Genomic DNA, 23,431 nt, shown 5'->3' on the forward strand with positions numbered 1-23,431 from the left:
ACTCTATTAACTGCCAAGTCATGTGCACTGTCAAGGGAATCTTCTTGAATGTGTGTGCTGGCAACCCAGGCAGTTACCATGCCTCACAAATCTGGCATACCTCCCAACTGTATCAGGTGTTCACTAGGGGGTACATCCCATGGGGTCACTTATTGGGGGAAGCAGGTTATGCACTGGAACTGTGGCCGATGACACCCATCTGAAATGCACATACATACCTTCTGAAGAACACCATAATGATGCATACACTCAGACCAGAAATACCATAGAGCATGTGTTTGGGCTACTGACGTCGTGGTTCTTGTGTCTAGATACATCTGGGGGACTCCTGCAGTACAATCCACAGACATGTACTGAAATATCCACAGTATGTGCTATGCTACACAACATCATCATGAGAAAACAGCTTCAGAAGGCTCAACAAGGGGAAGAAGCATAAATCCCACCACCAATGGCAAGGTCACCACAGCCACACACAGGTGAGGAGTCAGAGGGGGAAGCAGAAGCTGCTGTGGGTGTAGGCAGACATAGATGTCCTCAATATGCCCTCGCATTGGCTGAGACACAAAGCATAGCACACTCACTCATCACCTAAGGGCCTAAAACCTTCCTCATATACACATACATATAGTCACATTGATGTCAGGCAACTGTCACAACATTTATCTACCCATGTATTGGCGCTGTACTGCTTGTATCAGACAGAGTTAGCCCTGAACTAAAACTGTTGTAAGTGCTGCATTTACAAGGTAAGTATTGAACCTGGAGTGTATAGTGTAATAATATGAATGAGTGGTATACCCTTGCATTTTGTTTTGTTACTTGGTAGTGTAAGCAAGTAAAAGGTGGGATATTTGTACAGAAATGACCTTAACATGTGACAGCAGAGACTTATTTGACTTATATGTGTCTATAAGTAGTAGACCTCAGGCATCAAAGATTCGCACAGTCGTATCTCTCAAAAGTAGTGATGGTCGCTGCATGGCCTCAGTTTAGCATCATACGTTTGTACTGGAAAATCATTAAAACGAGAAGTTAGAAAGTAATGGTACACATTGCAGTTTCTGACTTCACAACCCTCACAAGACCATTAACAATTAAGATGGAAACATTTTGATGCTATCAACTGTAAAGACCAATATAAGCCAAAGGTACAATTACCAATTCAACAACACAAATGCAGATATACTTTTCACTAAGTCAGATATGCACCTGAGCATCAGACACAAAGCTTATTTATCCCTGAATCCAAAAGATACAAAACAGGGATATGGCAGTTATCATCACTTGCACTGAGTGTTGAGTGTGTGTGTGTGTGTGTGTGTGTGTGTGTGTGTGTGTGTGTGTGTGTGGGGCAGGAAGTCTAGACTGACACAAAAGGTCAGTGAGCGAGTGTTAGTAAGAAACAGAAGCAGGCAGACATTTGGATAAAGCAACAAATGGCCAGTGAGACAAAATGAGTTTTAAGCTTCACGTCTGAACCATGTAGCTGTTGTGTGTTTGTCTGTATGGGTCCTCCACATCAGGTGAAATTGGTGTGTGAGTGTCTGCATGAACATAGCCAAGCTCTGTGTTACCTCTTCATCTTGGTATGTCAGATAGGTGTGAGCCATGCATGGTAGAAGTGGCAGTTCAGAACTGGCTTTGCCAGGAGTTGCACTGGCACATCCATGCCCATGGTCAGATGCATTGCTCCTTCCTGAATGTGACTGATGTCTGCTGGATGAACTACCCTCATGAAGACGCCGAGGACCACAGTCCCATGGCCTGCTTCATCGAGTCTGTATTATAACATCGAAATCTAAAAACATTGAATGTTATAATATCGACCCCATTCAATCGAAACACCAGAAAACCAAACAGTCAAATAGCAAATTTTTTCCCAGGGAATAAATTCGCTGTTCCGACAAACATACACACAGCTCAAGCACACCAAAATAAATAATCCACACACATACATTTCACAAAACCCTACACTAAACCAGACATACACCACTAGCTACCCACTTACCTTAACCCAGCCCTAACCCTAAGATCCCTAACTATCGCACACTCACCTTACCAGCTCCCTAACCTTAACTCACTTACCGTACCCTAACCCTCACGTCCACAGAATCGCACATTTACCTGACCCGCGCCCTAACTCACCTAACCCATGCCCAATCACACACTCACCTTCATCAGCACACTTACCTTAACCCGGTCCATAACTTTTGCTCCACATTTGAGAAAATAGCGAAGCTGCAGAAACGGCCCACTGAATACTTTCCCTAGGAAAGTATTTGGTGTTCTGCAGCTTCGCTATTTCAGGCATTCGCTCTACTGGGTTCAATATTATAACATTCAAAGTTTTTGAACTTCGATGTTATAATATAGACCCGCTACATCTGGGTGTGGACAGCTCAACCACTGATGGAGCAGTGGAAGTATTGCCAGTATGGGACCATGATTGGACACGGCCACACTGGCTAACAGCAGATGATGTGGCTGACCTACACCCACAAGGATGCCGTCCCTATCCCAGCAGACATTCTATCACAGACACTGCCTATTCCAATGTGCCATTCATCTGATCCATTGAATCAGCAACATGGTGGAGGCAGTCACACTACATCTACAATCCTAAGCATTTCTCTGGAGGACCTAGAGGAACTTGCCTATGCCTCCATGATGGCCCTAAACATACATTGAGTGGCACGGAAAGCGACACCTGGATCAGGTGGAGGATGGATAGTAAACCTCCTCTGAGCACCCCTAGCAACCCTCATGAGTGGCACCTCATCCACACTTTGGCTATGGCCAGAATAAACAGGCACTGAAGCCACAGTAACCAGGGTGTATATTATGTTACCAAACTTTTAAAAGTTTGAACGTCATATGATCAACACCATGTGATCGAACTTTTACAAGTTCGAAGTTTCAATGGAAATCTCTGTACAGTGCAGAATGGGAAGATTTATCTTTCCTGCACTGTAGTGTGATCTCGGAGTTACTATATTTAAAGAGTGGGGTGGGGGTGCAGCCCCCTATGTGTGGGGTATAGGGGGGCTTGCCCCCCATTTTAAAACGGTCAGGTAGGTTTTCTCTGTTTATTTATTTTTTAGCTTTTCGAACTTTTACATTTTTGATCATATGGCTTCGACCATATGACATTTGAACTTTTAAAAATTTGATAACATAATATACACCCCAGTAACCACACTTCCCTGATCAATTGTCTCGCCTTCCACCTGTCCAATGTCTGAAGGTTCACTGGAATGTGTAGGCATAGGCCTACTGGCTGTGTCCAATGGAACTTCAGGGGATGGCTGTATGTCAACCTCAGTGTCAGATTCAAAATCTGCACCCCCAGACTGTGCCTCTGTTTGGCCACCATCATCACTGGAGTCTGCTGATACTCTGATATCAGGTGGTAGACGTCCCACACTTCCACTGTCAGGATCACCTGTGATAATAAGTAACAAACACAGAAACAATTAACACCGACACTACTGCAGTCCAATATATGCTAATAAAATAAGAGTGGTTCCACTATTAGACAGTGCAGCAATACATTTACAGCAGTCCTGACATCATCACACACTAAAATATTTCTTTGAATTGCTCATAAATACTGACATAAAAATGTTTGGCTTACCATGTGCAGATGACGGTATACTTTATATGATGGATGGTCCTGGAAGAAGTTAAGCAAAAGCTAAGGACATCATCATCACAATTAACAGTAACACAGGTGGTAATACTTTATCCCCTTTATATGTCCATTAAATATACTTTCAACAAGGACTCGAATGACAAGTCCAACCTAAGCCCATGTGTAATCAATCAGAATGTGTTAACTGTGGCAATATTCAATCCACCCCAAAATTATTGTGAAACAGAACTAACGTATTTATTTAAATTGTTTTACTATACAACAGTATTTAACAATTAAGATACAAAAGCCTACCTGGAAGTTCCTCCTGTGACATACTTACTGTCCCTGAAAGAGTAGCACCAATGTCAATGACAAACTGTTCTGCACTTTCCTGGGAGCTGTCTGGATCCCTGACAGTGGACAGGAACTCTTCATTTGCTGTTAGTGGTGGCTCTGTAGCAAGCCCCCTGGTACCCATCCAATCACGGGCCTCCTACATGCAGATGAGATCATGTCAGTGGCCCTATGGTGCACCTGATGATATGTCTTGCAGTGGCTGCCCACAACATTAATGTCTGCAACTATCTCCTGCCAAATTTCCATTTTGCCTGACATATCTCCATGTCACCTCTCAAGCAGGAAGGCACCATGTCACCTAAAAGCTTCCACAATTACCTGATTCTTAGGGTCAGTGAAGGGTGTTTTTTCAGGATTGAGATGCCTGGTTGCCCTAGTCCTAGGTGTCCTAAAAGACAACAGAAGGATAATTCACATAAGTATCACATAAGAAGGTTGGATGATGTAGGGATAGTGAATCATGAAGTACAATGGATTAGCAAGGAGGAAGTAAGGATAGCTATGAAGAGAATGAAGAATGGAAAGGCTGTTGGCCCAGATGACATACCTGTGGAAACATGGAGGTGTTTAGGTGAAATGGCAGTGGAGTTTTTAACCAGATTGTTTAATGAAATCTTGGAAAGTGAGAGGATGCCTGAGGAATGGAGAAAAAGTGTTTTGGTACCGATTTTTAAGAATAAGGGTGGTGTGCAGAGCTGTAGTAACTACAGAGGGATTAAATTGATCAGTCACAGCATGAAGTTATGGGAAAGAGTAGTGGAAGCAAGGTTAAGAAGGGACGTGATGATTTGTGATTAGCAGTATGGTTTCATGCCAGGAAAGAGCACTACAAATGTGATCTTTGCTCTGAGTGTTGATGGAGAAGTACAGAGAATGTCAGAAGGAGTTGCATTGTGTTTTTGTAGACTTAGAGAAAGCATATGACGGGGTGCCTAGAGAGGAGTTGTGGTATTGTATGAGGAAGTCAGGAGTGTCAGAAAAGTATGTAAGAGTGGTACAGGATATGTACGAGGGTAGTGTGACAGCGGTGAGGTCTGCGGTGGGAGTGACGGATACGTTTAAGGTGGAGGTGGGGTTACATCAAGGATTAGCTCTGAGCCCTTTCTTATTTGCAATGGTGATGGACAGGTTGACAGATGAGATCAGACAGGAGTCCCTGTGGACTATGATGTTTGCAGATGACATTGTGATCTGTAGTGAGAGTAGGGAACAGGTGGAGGAGACCCTGGAGAGATGGAGATATGCTTTAGAGAGAAGAGGAATGAAGGTCAGCAGGACTAAGACAGAATATATGTGTGTGAATGAGAGGGAGGATAGAGGAATGGTGAGGATGCAAGGAGTAGAGGTGGTGAAGGTGGATGAGTTTAAATATTTGGGGTCAATAGTTCAGAGTAACGGTGAGTGTGGAAGAGAGGTGAAGAAGAGAGTACAGGCAGGATGGAGTGGGTGGAGAAGAGTGTCAGGAGTGATTTGTGACAGATGAGTACCTGTAAGAATGAAAGGGAAGGTCTACAAGAGGGTAGTGAGATCAGCTATGTTATATGGGTTGGAGACAGTGGCATTGACAAAAAGGCAGGAGTTTGAGCTGGATGTGGCAGAATTAAAGATGTTAAGATTTGCACTGGGTGTGACGAGGGTGGACAGGATTAGGAATAAGTATATTAGAGGGTCATCCCAGGTTGGAAGGTTTGCAGACAAAGCCAGAGAGGCACGATTACGTTGGTTTGGACATGTGCTGAGGAGGGATGCTGAGTATATTGGGAAAAGATGCTAAGGATGAAGCTGCCAGGTAACAGGAAAAGAGGAAGGCCTAAGATAAGGTTTATGGATGTGGTGAGAGAGGACATGCAGGTGGTTGGTGTGACAGAGCAAGATGCAGAGGACAGGAAGAAATGGAAACAGGTGATCTGCTGTGGTGATCCCTAACGGGAACAGCCGAAAGAAGATGATGATGATCACATAACTACAAAATTACTCTTCTCAGGTAAAACAGAAAAGGTAGCATTTCAGTATTAACCCTCTGGAGAAACATACAACAGTCTAGAGATTTGAAATATGAACAACAGGCTGGATACAAAAAAGGAGAGTAACAATAACAACATATCCTTGTTTTTGCCATAACAGAAAAGCAGCTTTGCTCCTGTACTCCCAAAGGAACAGGCAAATGACACATTTTTCTAACAAACCATCTTTGAAATGCTAAATGTGCAATGAAATGAACTGCCCTGAAACATGTCTATAGATTTAACACAGAACATTCCTTGTTAAGGTATTGTCAATCATGTATACCTATGAAATGCCATGACAAACATGCCCATGGCATCAGTGCACTTCTAACTACTGCATACAGATAAATGTGTAAAGGCTTTGCTAATCAAAATACATATATAAAAGTATTAAACAGATTTTTCTTAATTTCAATCACTTCAGCATATGCAGTATATAGCTGACAAAATGCAAGCATACCTTCTCAAATTCAGTAATCCTCTGTGCAGATATATCCCAAAGTAATATCCTCTTTTCTTTGTTCTCCACATAAACAAGTCTCCTCACCATCAGTTTCCCTAGCTGCACAGTTGCCTTTTTATGGTGTAGATTCAAGGCTGCCAGCACAGTGAAGATGCAAATGAGGTGTGAACTCAGAATTCCTGAGTCCCAAATACTTGACTCTGTTTAGCAGATGAAAACATAGGAAAGGCACTCCCTCAGTGTCTGTTTTTATTGAATTGCAACTGTGAATGATTACTTGATTACTGGTAGGGAGAAGGAAAACACAACAGCAATGCAGACTGCCCTACATCCAGTGGGTGTGCCAGGTTAGACTTACAAAGTGTTAGATGTAACTTTGTGAAGGTTGGAAATGTAAGTAAGCAGCACACAATTCACAAGTTCTGTTCATTAACATCCAACATCCCCTTCGTTTGTTGGTAACTGCATATTATATTACTGCCATTTAATATCCTCACACATTTTAAGGACAATAATGTAAAATGGCTTACAACACTGTATGTCTCAGATAATTGGTCAGAAAAGAGAACAATGAGCAACAATCACAGAGAGGTAAGACAGAACTGCATGTTTGCAAGCAATACTCATTAACTGGTTGTGTGATCATTTAGTGCACTACATCCAAAATTAATAAATGTACAAATAACACTTATATGGTGTCATATTACTGCAGATGATGTTGAAGTTGGTTGTATGCAGAGTTATTTCAGTTCCTTGCTGCAAAGGTATTTGTGTGGCAATGAGGGATAAGGCACTCTTACTGTGTTCTGAAGGTTCAGTGGAGTGAGAGATCAAATCCAAACCTATGTAGAAATATAGTGTGTATGTCATAGATTGCTTTTCCTCATTTCAACTACTTTTTCCTTTTTTCTTTTTTTTTGGGGGGGGGGCAGGGTTTGTAGGATGTGAGGCTTTGCGAAAACATGGAAAACAGAGAAAATGAATATCAGGTTTGGCTGTGCTTATCTAGTTTGCAAGAAGAGTGGCAGTGCATAAACTGAACTAGTGATCCACCCAGGAAGCAGACAGAACACCTACATAACACCTGCAAACAGGGTGTCTGTAAAAGGGTAAAGGTAAAAAAAAACAATACATTGTTGCAATTTTTGTGTTTCATCATGCAACTGCACTTCATTTCCCCAGCAGCTGCAGCCATCAAACACCTGCAACAGGACTCAGACAGCCAATAACTGAAACCACATACATTTAATTAATTCTGTTGGACACCACGCAAACCTGCTAAGCAGTATTGCATGGCAGTTAACACAGAGACCTTAAGAATGATTAGGAAATTAGAAAATGTCATGTAACTAGTCCTGTGGCAGCAGGTGTAAGTGTAGGGTTGGAGTACAGATGGTCCTGGGTTCTAGTACAGGGTGTGCAACCTATGTTTACTGTTGCAACAGTGCAGTTTATAGCAATGAACTAAAAAATAGATAAATGTTATTTCAACATTTTTGTGGCAACAGGTGTAAGTGTAGGTCTGCCATACACATGGTCCTTGGTTCTAATATAGGATATTCAGGACACTTTTACTGTTGTTCCAATTCCCATTATATTTACTCTCGCTTATAACACTTTAGATAGTGGAGCTGATATGAATCATGGATGTAAATATGAAGCATGGGCTTCAGAATTACATAAGACACACATACAGATGGATCTATATCCAATAACCTTGTCAGGTCACACACATGCATGTGTACAGCTCAAACTGTCACCTATACTTATGTATGATTCTAGACTATGTCTAAGCAGCATTTTTTCTGTGGCAAAGATGGTAAATCAACACTGGTGAAGAAAATGTTTTATCCCTTATGCCTAGGTTTGAATCCCGCAGTGTAAAAGGCAATTTTCCTCAGTGTATGAAGACAAAAACAAATGTGTCAGGTCATTACATTTATGCCTCCAGTGCATGTCAGCAAACTTAACTCACCTAACATTAACCTTCCAATTTTCAATATATATTTCTAAACTACATCAGCAGACACCCCTCAAACTAAGGTCAAGTGTCAAATTAACCTTCCTATTTCAAATAATTATTTCATCCCTGCTTGGCACTGCTGCACTCTGCTTAACATTTCACACAAAGGGTTGGCATCATTGCTCAGGTTTACACACTACCAGTAAATGCTCTAACTAGACTTGGCGGGAAAACATTAGTTTCCATTGCTCTAGTTCAGCTGGTAGACATGAATGGCATTAGAGAGGAAAGTGCCAAGTTTACGGCACAGAGGTGGTGTATCCAGGAGTCCAGAATATTTGCCAGACTCTTGGTAAAGCACCACAGCCAAAGGCATCTGCCTGGGCACTATTTTGGCTCCTCATACAGGCTTGAGGCATGGAATAGTGTGGCCTAGGCGGTATGCAGTGCCATTGGTATCCCACACACTTGGGAGCAGTGTAGGCAACATTTTAATGACATACACAGGTGAAAAGGGATACTGTCAACCATTGGTTAAATGAGTTTAAGACTGCAGACATCCCACAGCTGTGTAAGTATGACAAGAAAATATTTGTAAGAGTTATAAAGCTAAATATTGGCAAGACTGGTGTGCATAATGCTCTTCTGTTCTTTTCTGTTCTTTCCCCAACTGCCACCAAACCTGAGTTTAATTGGCAGGTTCATATTCCTTGACTGGAGAAATTGAGGGAAGCAAGTGGTATGTCTGCAGCAATGGAGAAGTATTATTGTAGCTTTAAAAGCTAAAGATAGCTTTTTGGTCTTTTATAGAGTTGTATTAAATTGAGCATGCATATCCCAACTGTAAAAGCAAGTATGCATGCATTAGTCTGTAGCACAAACCAACTGTAAGAGTGCAATATTGGACTGTAGCCAGAGGTTGTGGGTTCATATACCACAATTCACAACCATAGAATACTGTTATTTCGTCAATAATATTTACATTAAATTAAACATTATATAACAGTGGCACAAATGCCTTGCTGTAAATTGTAATCTGTATAATTGGAACACACATATGCACAATACATGCACATTTCAAGAATTACTTTCAGCAATCTGTAGTATAGTGTGTATCTGTTAGGATGTATACTTAAATGTAATACCTCAGATAAAAGAGTTGTATAATTGTAGTAATGCATTGGATGCCACATATGAATATGATGGTACTAATTTCATCTCTTTTTTTCTCTCACCCCCAACCCTTATCTTTCTTTTTTTTATTTTTTATTATGTGTCATCAAAATGTTTCCTAGTCATTCATGTGTACCATATCACTAAATGATACACAGTGCAGTGAGATAGGACAGCCCCAGTGGATCAGCCTGCCCCCATTTCACTGGCTCCAGCACTGTTGCCCAGCATGTCTGGGAGCCAACCTGACAGCACTGCCTTTGCTGTCCCTGCACTACCTGTGCCCTCAGTTAGTACTGCCCCAGAAGCTGGCACAGTGGGACACTCTGGGATCAGTGGCAGAGGTGGTGATTTCATTACCCACCAGATGCCAGGGGTTGGTGTATAGGGTCATGCACTTCACCACTGATGGACTCCTACACTGGATGGAGAGGCCACTGTCCCTCATGGTCAGTAGGAGGAGAAGATGTCAAGGACTCCATCTGCCAGCAGAGTAAGGGAACAGTCATGTCAGTCCAGTGGGTGAGGACTTGATTTTCACTGCCTCCAAGCTTGATGGGCATGAGTCTGTTTTTCCCCTCCTTCACCCCAATATTGGTGTCCTCAACTCTTTTTGTCCCTCTCCATCCTGTCTCTCGTCTTGTTTGTTTGCATTTGCTTCCTCACCTGCATAACTTATGTGACCCACACATACCTATGCCCTTACCCAACAGTCCTCTGTTACTGAATTTAAATAAGGGAACCTGTCCCATAAAAAAAATTGTCCCACACATAGCTCTCCATTTCTCATACATGTATTCTTGACACACTTGATTTGGTCCAGTTGGCTATACAACATGAATACATTGTTGTCACCCCTATCTCTGGAGGTGACAGTCCAAATTCAGCTAATATTTTGCACATATGATCAGTTTTTACTGTTGAAGAAATGGATAGCTATGGTTCTTTCCTACCTCCCTCCTACACATTCCTGTATTGCTTTCCCTTTGTTCTTCCCCCTGCTTCCTCCCCATTTTACCACTTTCCTATCTACCCTATTTTAACACATATAAACTGGTCAAACATAGAATCACACACAACACAAATAAGTACCAGAAAAAGTAATGGATCCTTTCACTTTTTGGCCTCTGTTTATGTGGACTTTTGCATCATGCAGCAATGCCAAGAGGCAGTAAATGGTAGTACACTGTTGTGGTTACCTTCACACAATGCCACTTAGCCCCACTGTTCTATGTCAACACACAGCAACATATGTACTATAAAGAATTAATGTAATTGCATTATCACTGTTTATTTAAAACTATTTAAAAGTATTATATGCATCTGGATTCATACCCAGTATCATATGGGCTTAAAAAGAAATGTGTCAATGTGTTTACACCTTCTGCCACAGAGTCAGTTAAGCAGCGGATGTGTTTCATAGACTCAATACTAACTCTCAGACGTATGCAGTGAGGCTCATGTTTGTGCACTGTTTAACTATGTGCAAACAGGGAAAGTACTGGAAATGTGTATCTCACATATGCAAACATGCTGCTCTCTGTGCTATGGAAAAGTAAATATTATTATGTATTACTGCTGTTTACTGTCCATTTCCTGTTGATGACATGAAATTACATGTGCAAATATAACAAACTGAAGGCCCTATCTAACAATATGTATTTACAATACAGCCATGTGTTGCCTCCCTCCAAAGCACTTCAACCCTGGTGTCTCAGTACTTTTTTCACACACATATCAACTACACTACAGAAATTAATAATAAATGTTGTGTGATATGCAATGCACGTCAATATGTTAACATGCAGAACTAGAACTATTGACCCATAAGCCTAAAAAGTCTTATCTGCAAGGCTGTTAAAGGAATCAGCATGGACCTTATCCACATGAATACATGTAACCTTCAGCACACTTGAACTGACCATTTTGGTTTTGTCAAGGGTAGATCTTGCTTATTAAATCTAGTGGGCTTCTTTGATAATGACCCAACCTGGATGAAGGATAACAGGACATAACACCTATGTTGAGTTATCCAAGACCTTTGACCTTTCAGCTTAGAGAGGTGCTAAGTATATCATAATTAGCAGGGGTACTTCATTGCCAAAGGGGACAATGAGGCATTTTTGCTAGATGCTTAAAAGATGATGAACATTGTGACTAACTCTAGTCTTTAAAGGTTGTAGATGATGCAGCATTGAGACTGAGGACAACAAGTAGTGGTCTGAGGAACTGAGTCTAACCACAGAATTTAACCATTGGCATCTGAGACAGTGACAGAGCCAGCCAACCCAAGACTCCCAAGAAGTATACTTCTTGCGGAAGTAGGAAGGAAGAACTGAGGAGGCTGATATGTGCTTCATGGTTTGGCAGAAAAGAATATCATCAAGGTGGGTAGCACAGCCTCTCGGAATTGGTATCATAGAGAAAATCTCCCATATGGGCATTGACCCATATGCTACTAGATGGATAGCTATCTGGCTCACCTACAGAACTCACACTGTCAAGATTGGGTATCCCACTTACCAGTGGAATACCACGTGCTGGGCCCTCAACTGTTTGAAAACTATTTCTCTGAAGTCCAGGCAAAAGTAGATAGCCTGTGGCTTACCTGGTTTGCAGGTGACTGTCAACATTGATGCAGAGTCCCCCAGCTATGTCAACATATTACAGAAGGGGATGACACAGACAAATGATTGGTGCTAAACTCACGGACTGAACCTTAAAGCAAAAAAATGCCTCATTCTCCCATTTGGCAATGACGTACCCCTGCAATTATGATATACTTAGCATCCCTCTAAGCTCAAACATAGTGTTGTGAGAGTTAGGAACACATGTTGATAGCAATCTACACTTCAATCACTATGTGTCCATAGTGGTGAGACACACATTTTACATTGCTCACTTCATAAATAAGACCATCACATCCAAGACCAGAAAGGTCATAGCTCTGCAATAACAAGAAAACATGGGGGGGGATTTGTTACATCAGCAAAACAAACACACAACCCAAGTATAATGTTGACATCACACCCTATAATCAGACAAATAGGTATGTGACTTGTGTCCTGGGGTAGATGGTAAGTTCATAGGTTCATAGGTAGGTACTAGGCTATCTGCCCGAGGGCATTTATAAGCCTAGCCAGAGTGTGTTGACTTTCACCGCCCCATTGATTAACTGATCCTCTGTCAAGCAGAGCCAATGAAGTGATCCCAGGGGTGTATTTTCTGTTACCCATCCACTCGTCAAGGTTTCTCTTGAGTATTAGTTAGGGGCTCTGCCTGATGTAATTTGGAATTATGTTCCAAAGCATGGGGAGTCTCTGTAACAGGAATCTATCCCTCCAGCATGTTCTATTTATGGTTGTGGTGAGGTTTAGCTCACTAGAGAGTGTGTGGCTTGCCGTGACTTGGATTTCTTTAGGTGGAGCATGTCCATCAATTCTGAGGTGGACATGGCTTTGTAAGTCAGGCAGAGATTATCTCTGAGTAAGCGATATGCTACTGAGTACAGCCGGAGTTTTTTCAGTTGGGCTGCATAGGACATATGTTTGAGGCCAGTAATCCTCTTGGTGAGGTACTTTTGTGGTCTTTCCAGCTGTTGGAAGTGTCTTGTGAGGTACATTCCAAATGGGGCATTGTACTCTATGATGGGTCTAATGAGTGACGAATAGAGGGGCACTATAATCTCTCTATTTCTAGATGCAAACCCTTTAGTAATTACATGGGCCACATAGAAGGATTTCCTAACTACTTTGGCAATATGACTGTCAAAGGAGAGATTACTATCTACCTGGGTCCCCAGATCTCTTATTACCTCTTCTGTATTAAGGGGGCTTCCACCTATGTGGTAAATCGTGGGTGTTTTGTTTTTCCCAAATGGGATGACTATGCATTTTTTGGCATTTAACTTAAGGCCATGACTTTGACACCAGGTGTCCGTCTCAGTAAGGCCCTTTTGGAGGATGTCCGCATCAGCCAGAGAATCAATGATGGCTCCCAATTTGCAGTCATCGGCGAACTTGGTTAGCCATATTCCTCCTGTGTTTGCCTGTACTTCTGAGAAGTATATGCCAAACAGTAGGGGTCCCAGGACAGAGCCTTGCAGGACACCACTTGCGACTGGCTTAGAGTCAGACCTGGAGCCCGCTATTCTTATCCTGTGAGTTCTGTCTGTAAGCCAGTTGGCAACCCATCTCGTGACATAGGGGTTTATGTTCAGGCTGGTGAGTTTTTCTGTAATACCCGAGTGGGGAATGGTGTCGAAAGCCTTGGTGAGGTCAAGGTAGGCTGTGTGAACCACCTTTCCCTCGTCTATGGCCTTGGTGACTGTTTTGAGGACGTCAACCAGGTTTAGTAGGCATGATCTGCCCTTAAAACCGAACTGGGTTGGGTCAAGTGTTTGGAGGCTCCCAATGTCTTTGTTAATGAGTTCCACGATGATGCACTCCATAGCCTTGCAGACCAGGCTAGTCAGGCTTATGGGGCGATAGTTACCTGGGTCAGTTGTGGCCCCTGCTTTGTGGAGAGGAATAATCGTTGTGGGCCATTCTATGGGCATGTAGCTGGTGGAGAGGCTGAGGTTGAACAGCGTGTTTAGGTGGGGGGTTAGTTTGTTCTGTTGTTTGTGCAAGACTCAGTCTGTGACACCATCTGGTCTCATTGATGCTGTGTTTTTTGCTTTTGAAAGGGCTGTTTTCACCTGTGCATCTGTGGTTTTTGGGACACTACACTTTTTCGGTAATGTTGTGGGCCCTTTTGGAGGTGAGAGAGGGGATGAAGTTTGCACTGAATCTATCTGCCAGGATGTTGGCAATATCAGTAGGTTCAATATATGTTGTGCTATTTTGCACTAGTTCAGTGCATATCTGTGAGTTGCCACTTAGATTCTTAACATAGCTAAAGAAGGCTTTGTGGTTATCTTTTGAATCCTTGGCTATTTTTCTTTCGAAGTTAGCCTTGGATGATTTCATGAGGGACCTCAGTTTCTTACTGATACTGATCAGGGATGTCTTTCCTTCTTGGGATTTGCTTTTTTTCTGAAATAGTTTCCTCCTTCTATTGTATAGCCTTGTTTGTTGTAGGGGTCCACCAAACTGGTTTCTTTCTCTTAGAGGAGTGAGTCTTGGTTTTGCTAGGGATGGCAAGATCCATGCATCCTTGCAGGTGCTCATAGACTGCATTTGTAAAGGTTTCTGCATCTTGGGCAGCGTTATCCTTTAGCATGAGGGCTGTGAAACTTACCACCTCTGTCTTAAGTAAGGTGAAGTTTGCTTTGGAAAACTTTTTTACTGTGGTTTCCTTAGTTGGGGGTGGTGGTGGGGTGTGGACATCCAGAGTGATTAGTTTATGGTCTGATCTAACCAGTGACAGGTTGCCCTCTGGTGTGGAACACCTGTCGCCCATGTTGGTGATGACCAGGTCCATTATGTTTTCACCTCTGGTAGGGGAGTTTACCAGCTGATCCAGGGCATTTGAGTTGATGAATTCCAGGAAGCGCTGGGCCTGGGAATTTGTACTCGGGTAGTTTTCCCAGTAAATGGTAGGGTAATTGAAATCACCCAATATCAGGGTGTTTGGTAGGACCTTCATGTTTTCCATTGTCTCCAGAAAGGTGGAGTGTTGGTCCTGGTTCATGGAGGGTGATCTGTAACAGGCCACAATTTGCATTGCAGATTTGCCCGATGTTAGTAGCACATGGATGATCTCAGAGGTATCATTTTGCGCCACTAACCTGGAGGTGTAGGTATCCTTGATGAATATGGATACACCCCCTCCTTTTGTGTTTTGGTCTGTGTTCTGTGGCTGAAATGTGTGGTATGAGTTGTAGCCCAGTAGTGCTGGGGTGCTCTCTGGAGCTTTGAACCAGGTTTCAGTTACTGCACAGATGTAGACGTTCTCCATACTGAGGAGTGCTTCGAGCGAGTGCATTTTGAGATTTAAAATCCTGGCGTTGAGCAGCATAATCCTCAGTTTTTTGTTAATTGTGCTGTTTACGGAGGTGGGTTTGACTTTTGAGCCTTGCCTAAAAAAGGCACTATGGGGGCAGCAAGAGCCTTTGCCAGTATTCAAAAGCCTAGGGGTGACAGGTGCAAGCTGTCTCTTGTGAAGCAATGTGGCTTGTCGAGCATGTCGTCCCAGGCTGACAGACATTGGATCCCCTTTGAATGACACCAGAAGCTTAGCCAATTGATAAAATTGATCATTTTTACTTTATAATGAGGTAACATTCTTGGTGAGGGCAGGATGCTACTTAGGATCAGGGTCATACCAGCTTGGACTACATGATCAGAGAGCTCTTCCATGTCTCTTTTCATGCAGTCCAGGGAGGTATGTCTCAGGTCATTCACACCAACATGAACAATGACAGAGTCATATTTGTATTTGTTCTGGAGTGACCTGAGTGCTTGCGTTATGTGGTGGAGTCTGGCTGCTGACAGGCAGCTAACAGTAACCTTCTGCTTGTCCAGCCTAGTGAGTGGGACGTCAGTGTGCCTGACTATAGAGTCATCTATTACTAGTGTATTAGGTATGTTATTTTGCCTTAAGGGCTGTGATTGTGCGGCACACTGATTTTGTGTTTTATGTGTTGTCTGGTTTGCGACAGGAGATGCAGGTTGTTTGGGTGTCTGCTTTGGAGTTCTCTGATGCTTTTACAGGTTTTTATTAAGAGCCTCCGAGTATGACTTTGTGTATTTGTGTGTATTTTTTGCCAGTGCTGTTTTAGTAGGTCTGTGTGCGGCTGGAGGTGTGGTACAAGTGTTAACCTTCTCCTCCTGACTGTCTGTTCAAATCTTGGGTGGAGACAGCTTAGCTTCCAGTTTGGCTATATAATTGCATCTCTTGCATATGTTAGTGTTTTGTGGTAGGAGGAGAGGGTTGTTTGTGTACATGAGGCAGCTGTAACATTGCCTCAGGATACCCAAATTCACCAGCTGGACTGGAGAGTGCACCTTAATTTGCCCTTTGGTCATGCCTGAATAGTAGGGTGAGCTGCTTAGTCGCTTGGTTAGTGAGGGGTGAATAAAGAGCCTTGCCCTGGTGGGCAATCAGTATCACGGTATATTAGTGCTTGCTGTTAGGTCTGAGCAAGTGCTGGACTGTAAGATGCTTTTTGAGTGTTTAGGTTGAGAGTTAGACTAGTTTCAAGGGAAAAACTGAAGAAGAGACAGTGAAGCTGGGAATAATTTAACCGTAGCTAACCGGCACTGCCCAGTGCACAAAACCGTGCAAACACGGTTTTTATAGTAGGGAAATAAAAGAGATAGAAATTAGCCCAAAATGGCCAATAAACTACTAACTTCTGGGCTGGAACCACTCCTCCAGGGACAGCTAGGTTGCTCAAAGCTCCCGTCTCTCACAGGTGAACAGAGAAACTTCCTTCTATCCAAATATGGTATGGGCAACTCAGAAACTTGTACCACAGCCCTGAATTCAGCAGTAGCCTCAAAACTGGACTATACTAGCTTAGAAAGGCATGGAACATCCACCAGCATGTGGTCACAGTGCTGACTACTCCTGTGTATGTAACACAACTACTATGTATGTGAAGGACATCCACATCAGAGGGCATGATGCCTCAATAATTCATTGTCTTCATCACATCAATAACTGAGTACAATGCACCTTTCTTCATGTACCTCCCTACATATCTTTCAGTGATGTGTAACTGAAGTGTACCACCTTTGTCACAGTGAGCTGTCACACATTTAATTGGCCATACCTAGGTATTTTTTGTGTAGCATAAACATTACTGTCTGATGATGCAGAATCCCCATCAAGTTGTTACACCAGATGCAGGTGTGCTACCTGTTCTGGTGATAATACATACATAGCTGTTTGACAACATTGATGGCATGGGTAACATTTGTGACAGTGTGGATTGTGCTCTATATATCTATATATCTATATCTATATATATATATATCTATATCTATATATATATATATATATATATATATATATATATATATATATATATATATATATGTATATATGCCATGCACACCAGTCAACTAGCCTGTATTGATCATACTGTCACATAGAGGTATAACACTGTCCCTTCTAACAACACCAGTAGATGTTATGGTGCCAGGACAGTGTGGGTGACTACCCTTATGGAGTGTGGACGTATCATAATAGTTATACAAGTGTGTTTGTGCAAAATCATCTCTGATCACTTTAACTCATATATGTTATGTCAGAGGCTTTACCAGAAAGGCTCATCCAGACACTGCTACACTTTGCTATGAAGGAAAGGTTAGTTTGCTTTTATTTGTTGTATTTTGTATTACTTTATTGCCTTTTTATATTTTGAATACTGTGGTTTGTTTTCTTTACCTTGTGTTTTATTTGCATTCTGCTTTAACTGCATATTAAAACTTCAAAAGAGACCACAGCTCTGTCTCTTCTGAGTCAGGCAGAATTTTTCCTACCCTCCCACCCAGTTACAGTTGTCTTGTTAAATACCACTGTCTTTCTAGTTGTCTGCCCTTTATGTTAATTTGACCATATATCTCATTTCCTCTCTACTTTCACTGGCTTGTGAGAGTAATCACAAAATCATCATTTTTGAAATCCCACCCCTTCAACTATTTAAATTTATTGGCCATCCTACTGTATTCCATAGTACCATAATACAAAAGTGACCACCCCTTTCAATACATCTTGCTGTTTTAAAAATAGTAACTCTCCACTAAACCGTAACTTTGTAAACAGGTAAAGCTTAAGTTACCTACTTTCAAATCTAACTTCTCTAGTGCACACTGCATCCCTGTGACTAGCACTTGCTCTAATACCTGCTGGAAAGCACTAGGAAGCCTTAAACTGATACAAGCACTCAACTCTCCTTGTTAATAACGAGAAATTAATCATAGGCACTAAACAGCCTATAATTGCAAAGTACCTTGCTAAGGTAAGGGAAAACAGCTCCTGTACTTTATAAAAAAAAAAAAAAAAAGCACCAAACCAGGCATCTCCAAGAGTCAGCTGCCGGTGATTTCTCCTGTCCACCTGGTGAATCTGGGCATACTGGGGCAATGCAGCAATTGCCTCATGTACACAGACAACCCTCTCCTCCTACAACCCAACACTACAACCTGTGAGAGATGCACTTACATAGCCAAAATGGAAGCAAGGCTCTCTCCACCCAAGATTGTGCTAGACAGTCAAGAGGAGAAGGTTAACACCCACACTACACCTCAAGCAACACATAGCCCTTCTAAACCCACACCACCAACACCCACATATAGCAACACTAAATCTACATATGCAGAGGCCCTTAACTGTAACCTGCCCAAGCAACAAGGACCTCTGAAGCTGAAACGTAAACAAACACCAATCACAACCAAAGTGTCACATAGCTTACAGCACCAGTGTGCCACCCAGTAACAGCCCTTAAGGCAAGACAACGTACCTAACACTTTAGTCATAGGTGACTCTATAGTTCGGCACACTGATGTCCCACTCACCAGGTTGAACAAGGAGAAAATTACAGTCAGCTGCCTGTCGGGTGCCAGGATCCGCCACATAACGCATGCACTCAAGTCACTCCACAACAAGTACAAATATGACTCTGTCATTGTCCATGTTGGAGTGAATGACTTGAGACGTACCTCCCTGGACTACATGAAAAGAGACATGGAAGAGTTCTCGGATCATGTGGCCCAGGCAGGTATGACCCTAACCCTGAGTAGCATCCTGCCTTCGCCCAGAATGGTACCACAATATAAGGACAAAATGATTGACTTCAACAATTGGCTAAGCTTCTAGTATCATTCAAAGGGGATCCAGTATATGTCTGCCTGGGATGACATGATCAACAGACCACGATGCTTTGCCAGGGATGGTCTGCACCTGTCGCCCCTGGGATTCAGGTTACTGGCTAAGGCTCTTGCCACCCCTATAGTGCCTTTTTTAGGCAAAGTTCAAAGGACAAAACCACCACCGTAACAGGTACAAGTATGCAAAATCTGAAGGTAATGCTACTCAATGCTAGAAGTCTAAACCTCAAAATGCACTCTCTCAAGGCACTCCTAAAAATGGAGAATATTGATATCTGTGCAGTAACTGAGACCTGGTTCAAGGCTTCAGAGAGCACCCCTGCAATACCAGGCTACAACTCTTACCACACTTTTCAGCTACCAAACCAGGACCGAAACACTAAAGGTGGAGGAGTGTCAATATTCACCAAGGATATTCACACCACCAGGCTAGTTGCCTAACACAATGCGTCTGAAATTCTCCAGGTGCAACTAACATTAGGTAAGACTGCAATCCAAATTGTAGCTTGCTACAGATCCCCCACCTGCCCCAAGATTCTCACTACACCTTTCTAAACATACTGGAAAATATTAAGATAGAACCAAACATCCTAATACTGGGTGATTTTAACTACTCTGCCATTAACTGGGAAAACTACTCGTGTACCAACACCTTTGCCCAACAGTTCTTGGAATTCATAAATTCCAACGCCCTGGATCAACTAATCCATAGTCCTACCAGCGGCTCCAATATCCTAGACCTGGTCATTACCAACATGGGAAATCGATGCTCCACACATATGGCCACCCCCTCGTTAGTCAGGTCTGCCCAAAAGCTAATCACCCTTAACATCCACATCCCACCCCCACCGTCCCAGTAAGGAAACCTCCATAAAAAACTTCTCCAAAGCCAACTTCATGCTACTCAAGTCAGAAGTGACAACTTCATGACACCTATGCAGACTGGAACTGAAAGTTCAACTGCTGAATCCTACCCTAAGGCACTCTACGAGCACATCCTCTCATGCATGAATTGTGCCATCCCAAATAGAACCAAGATACTCTCATCCCAAAAAAGGAAGCCAATCTGGTGGTCCCCTGCCACAAACAAACTTTACAACAAAAGGAAGAAACTGTTGCAGAAAAGAGGAAACTCCCAGGATGCAAAAAAACTCCCTTACCAGCCTCAGTAAGAAACTGAGATCCCTCATACAATCCTCCAAAGCTGGCTACGAAAATAAAATTTCCAAAGATTCCAAAGACAATCACAAGGCATTTTATAACTATATCAAGAATCTAAATGGCAATGCTCAGATCTGCTCTGAGCTAAAACAGAATGGCATTAAATATACTGATCCCAAGGATATTGCCAATATCCTGGCAGATCGATTCAGTGCCAACTTCACCCCCCCTCTCACCCCCTAAATGGCCCATCTCAATACCAGAAGATTGCCAAATTCCAGTAATAACAGCCACACAGGTAAAAAATGCACTCTCCAAAGCTACGAATACAGCATTTATGGGACCAGATGACATCCCGGGCTGTGTTCTACATGAACTACAATATGAACTGGCACCTCACCTAAGTGTCATGTTTAAACATAGCCTCACCTCAGGTTTCATGCCCACTGAGTGGTGCAGAGCTACAGTTATCCTACTCCACAAGGGGGGATCCACCTTGGATCCCGGAAACTACCGTCCCATCAGTCTGACGAGCCTTATCTGCAAAGCCATGGAGCGTATTATCATGGAACTTATAAACAAAGACATTGGCAACCTTCAAACACTGGACCCCACCCAGTTTGGGTTCATGAAGGGCCAATCTCATCTCCTGAACCTGATTGACTTCTTTGAATCAGTCTCCAGAGCCATGGACAAGGGTAAGGTTGTTCACACAGCCTATCTAGACCTTGCCAAGGCCTTTGACACCATCCCCCACTCTGGAATCATAGATAAACTTACTAAGCTGGGTATTAATCCCTACGTCACCCAATGGGTTACTAACTGGCTTACTGATAGAACCCACACTGTAAAAGTAGCCAACTCCAAATCCAGCTCTAGCCAAGTGAGAAGTGGAGTACCTCAGGGTTCAGTCCTCGGACCACTCTTGTTTGGCATCTACTTCTCTGAAGTGCAGGCCAACACTAAGGGACTCTGGCTAACAAAGTTCACAGATGACTGCAAACTGGGAGCCATTACTGAATCCCCAAATTATGTGGATACTCTACAAAAGGGCCTTACAGAAACTGATGCTTGGTGCCAGAGCCATGGGCTGAAGCTGAATGCCAAGAAATTTATAGTTATCCCCTTTGGGAAAAAAACATGTACCCGTGAATTACCATATAGGTGGCAGTACACTAAACACCGAAAGTGTGATAAGAGACTTAGGGACACAGGTGGACAGTGGTCTCACCTTCGATAACCACATCGCCACAACAGTCAGGAAATCCTTCTATGTGGCACACCTCATCACTAAAGGCTTTTCATCCAGAAAAAAGGAGGTCATTGTCCCACTGTACTCATCCCTCATTAGACCCATTATAGAATACAACACACCCCATTTGGTATGTACCTCTCAAGACATCTGCAGCAACTGGAAAGGCCACAGAAATACCTCACTAAAAGAATCACAGGCCTAAAGCAGATGCCCTACGCTGACCGTCTTAAAAAACTCCAGCAATACTCTGTCGTATATCGTCTACTCAGAGGCGATCTCTGCTTAACATACAAGGCCGTGTCAAACCCAGAGCTGTTGGACATGCTACACTTAAAGAAATCCCAATCCCTCAGAGCCACATGCTCCAGGGATCTAAACTTTGTCATCACAATAAACAAAACATGCTGGAGGGATAGGTTCCTGACCCAGAGACTCCCCAGACTCTGGAACAGACTGCCCATACATGTCAAGCAGAGCGCCTCTTTGGCCCTCTTCAAAAGGAACCTTGACGATTGGATGGGAGAAAGGAAATTTACCCTGGGGATCACGTCAGTCGCCTTGCTAGACAGGGGTCCATGGAAGTAAATAGTGTGGGAAGAAATAGCCAGGGAATTGTTATGGCTAGGCTTGTAAAGGCCCTAGGGCCAATAGCCTAGTACCAACCTATGACCCTACGAGGCATGAGATTACAGGTAATAGTATTCTGATACTGTCCATGATTGTGCTTGCTTCTTTTAACATTGTTATGAGCCTTTACCTGTGCCCCACTTACTGGAGACCTCTGCTGAGATTACACTCATATTCAGGCAAATCAGTTTGCACAGCTTCTCAATATGCACCCTACCCCAGTTGTATGTCAGATCCCTGGTAGATGCCCTCTGTATTATTATCTCACACAGACATCCTCCCCGTTGTTATGTTACCTTGTGTGACTGTTACATAATACACATTTTTACTGCGTAGTCCCTATGATCCCAGACTGATATGTGATTGGTGTTGCTGCTACATCCGACTTCCATTGACATGCCCTCATCTGATGCACATTAGGTTGTTACACCTGTCCTCTTTCCCTGTGTTCATTCTTACAATTCTTCTGAGTTTCCCTTTTCAGTACGTACACTTCCCCTGAGTGTTTATTTTACATGGTGGTCCATATACCCTTACAGATCATTTACACAACAGTACAGAATGCCAGGAATGGGATATTGCAATACTCTGCACTGTAGATACACTGTCCTGTACTGTGTTTGGACCATATACTTAACATTCATACCTCTCAGCTGTCAAGATTTTCACAGAATGTCCAGATTTTTACCTTATATATCTTTTGGTGTGTTCCTTATCAAACTTGTGTTTTTCTGCCATATCACTGGAATGATTTCAAGACTGATATGACTCGATAATTGCATACATTTGAGTTTCAGACTTCAAATACATCAGAAAAATGTATCTTAATACAACCCCCTGGTTATTCTACCACATTTCTAAATAGCAAATATGTCAAATATGTCCCTTCGTTATGTTGGCCTTTGTCCAGATGTCTTGTACTAAGAGATTGAGAGCTATCTGTTAAGCCCTGGTGATTGTGACATTCCGTGCAAAACCACAGACCTTCAGTGCTTTGACTTAAACAGGAT

This window comes from Protopterus annectens, chromosome 1.part1, assembly GCF_019279795.1.
Source record: "Protopterus annectens isolate FY-2018-M chromosome 1.part1, PAN1.0, whole genome shotgun sequence".
Lineage (NCBI taxonomy): Eukaryota > Metazoa > Chordata > Ceratodontiformes > Protopteridae > Protopterus > Protopterus annectens.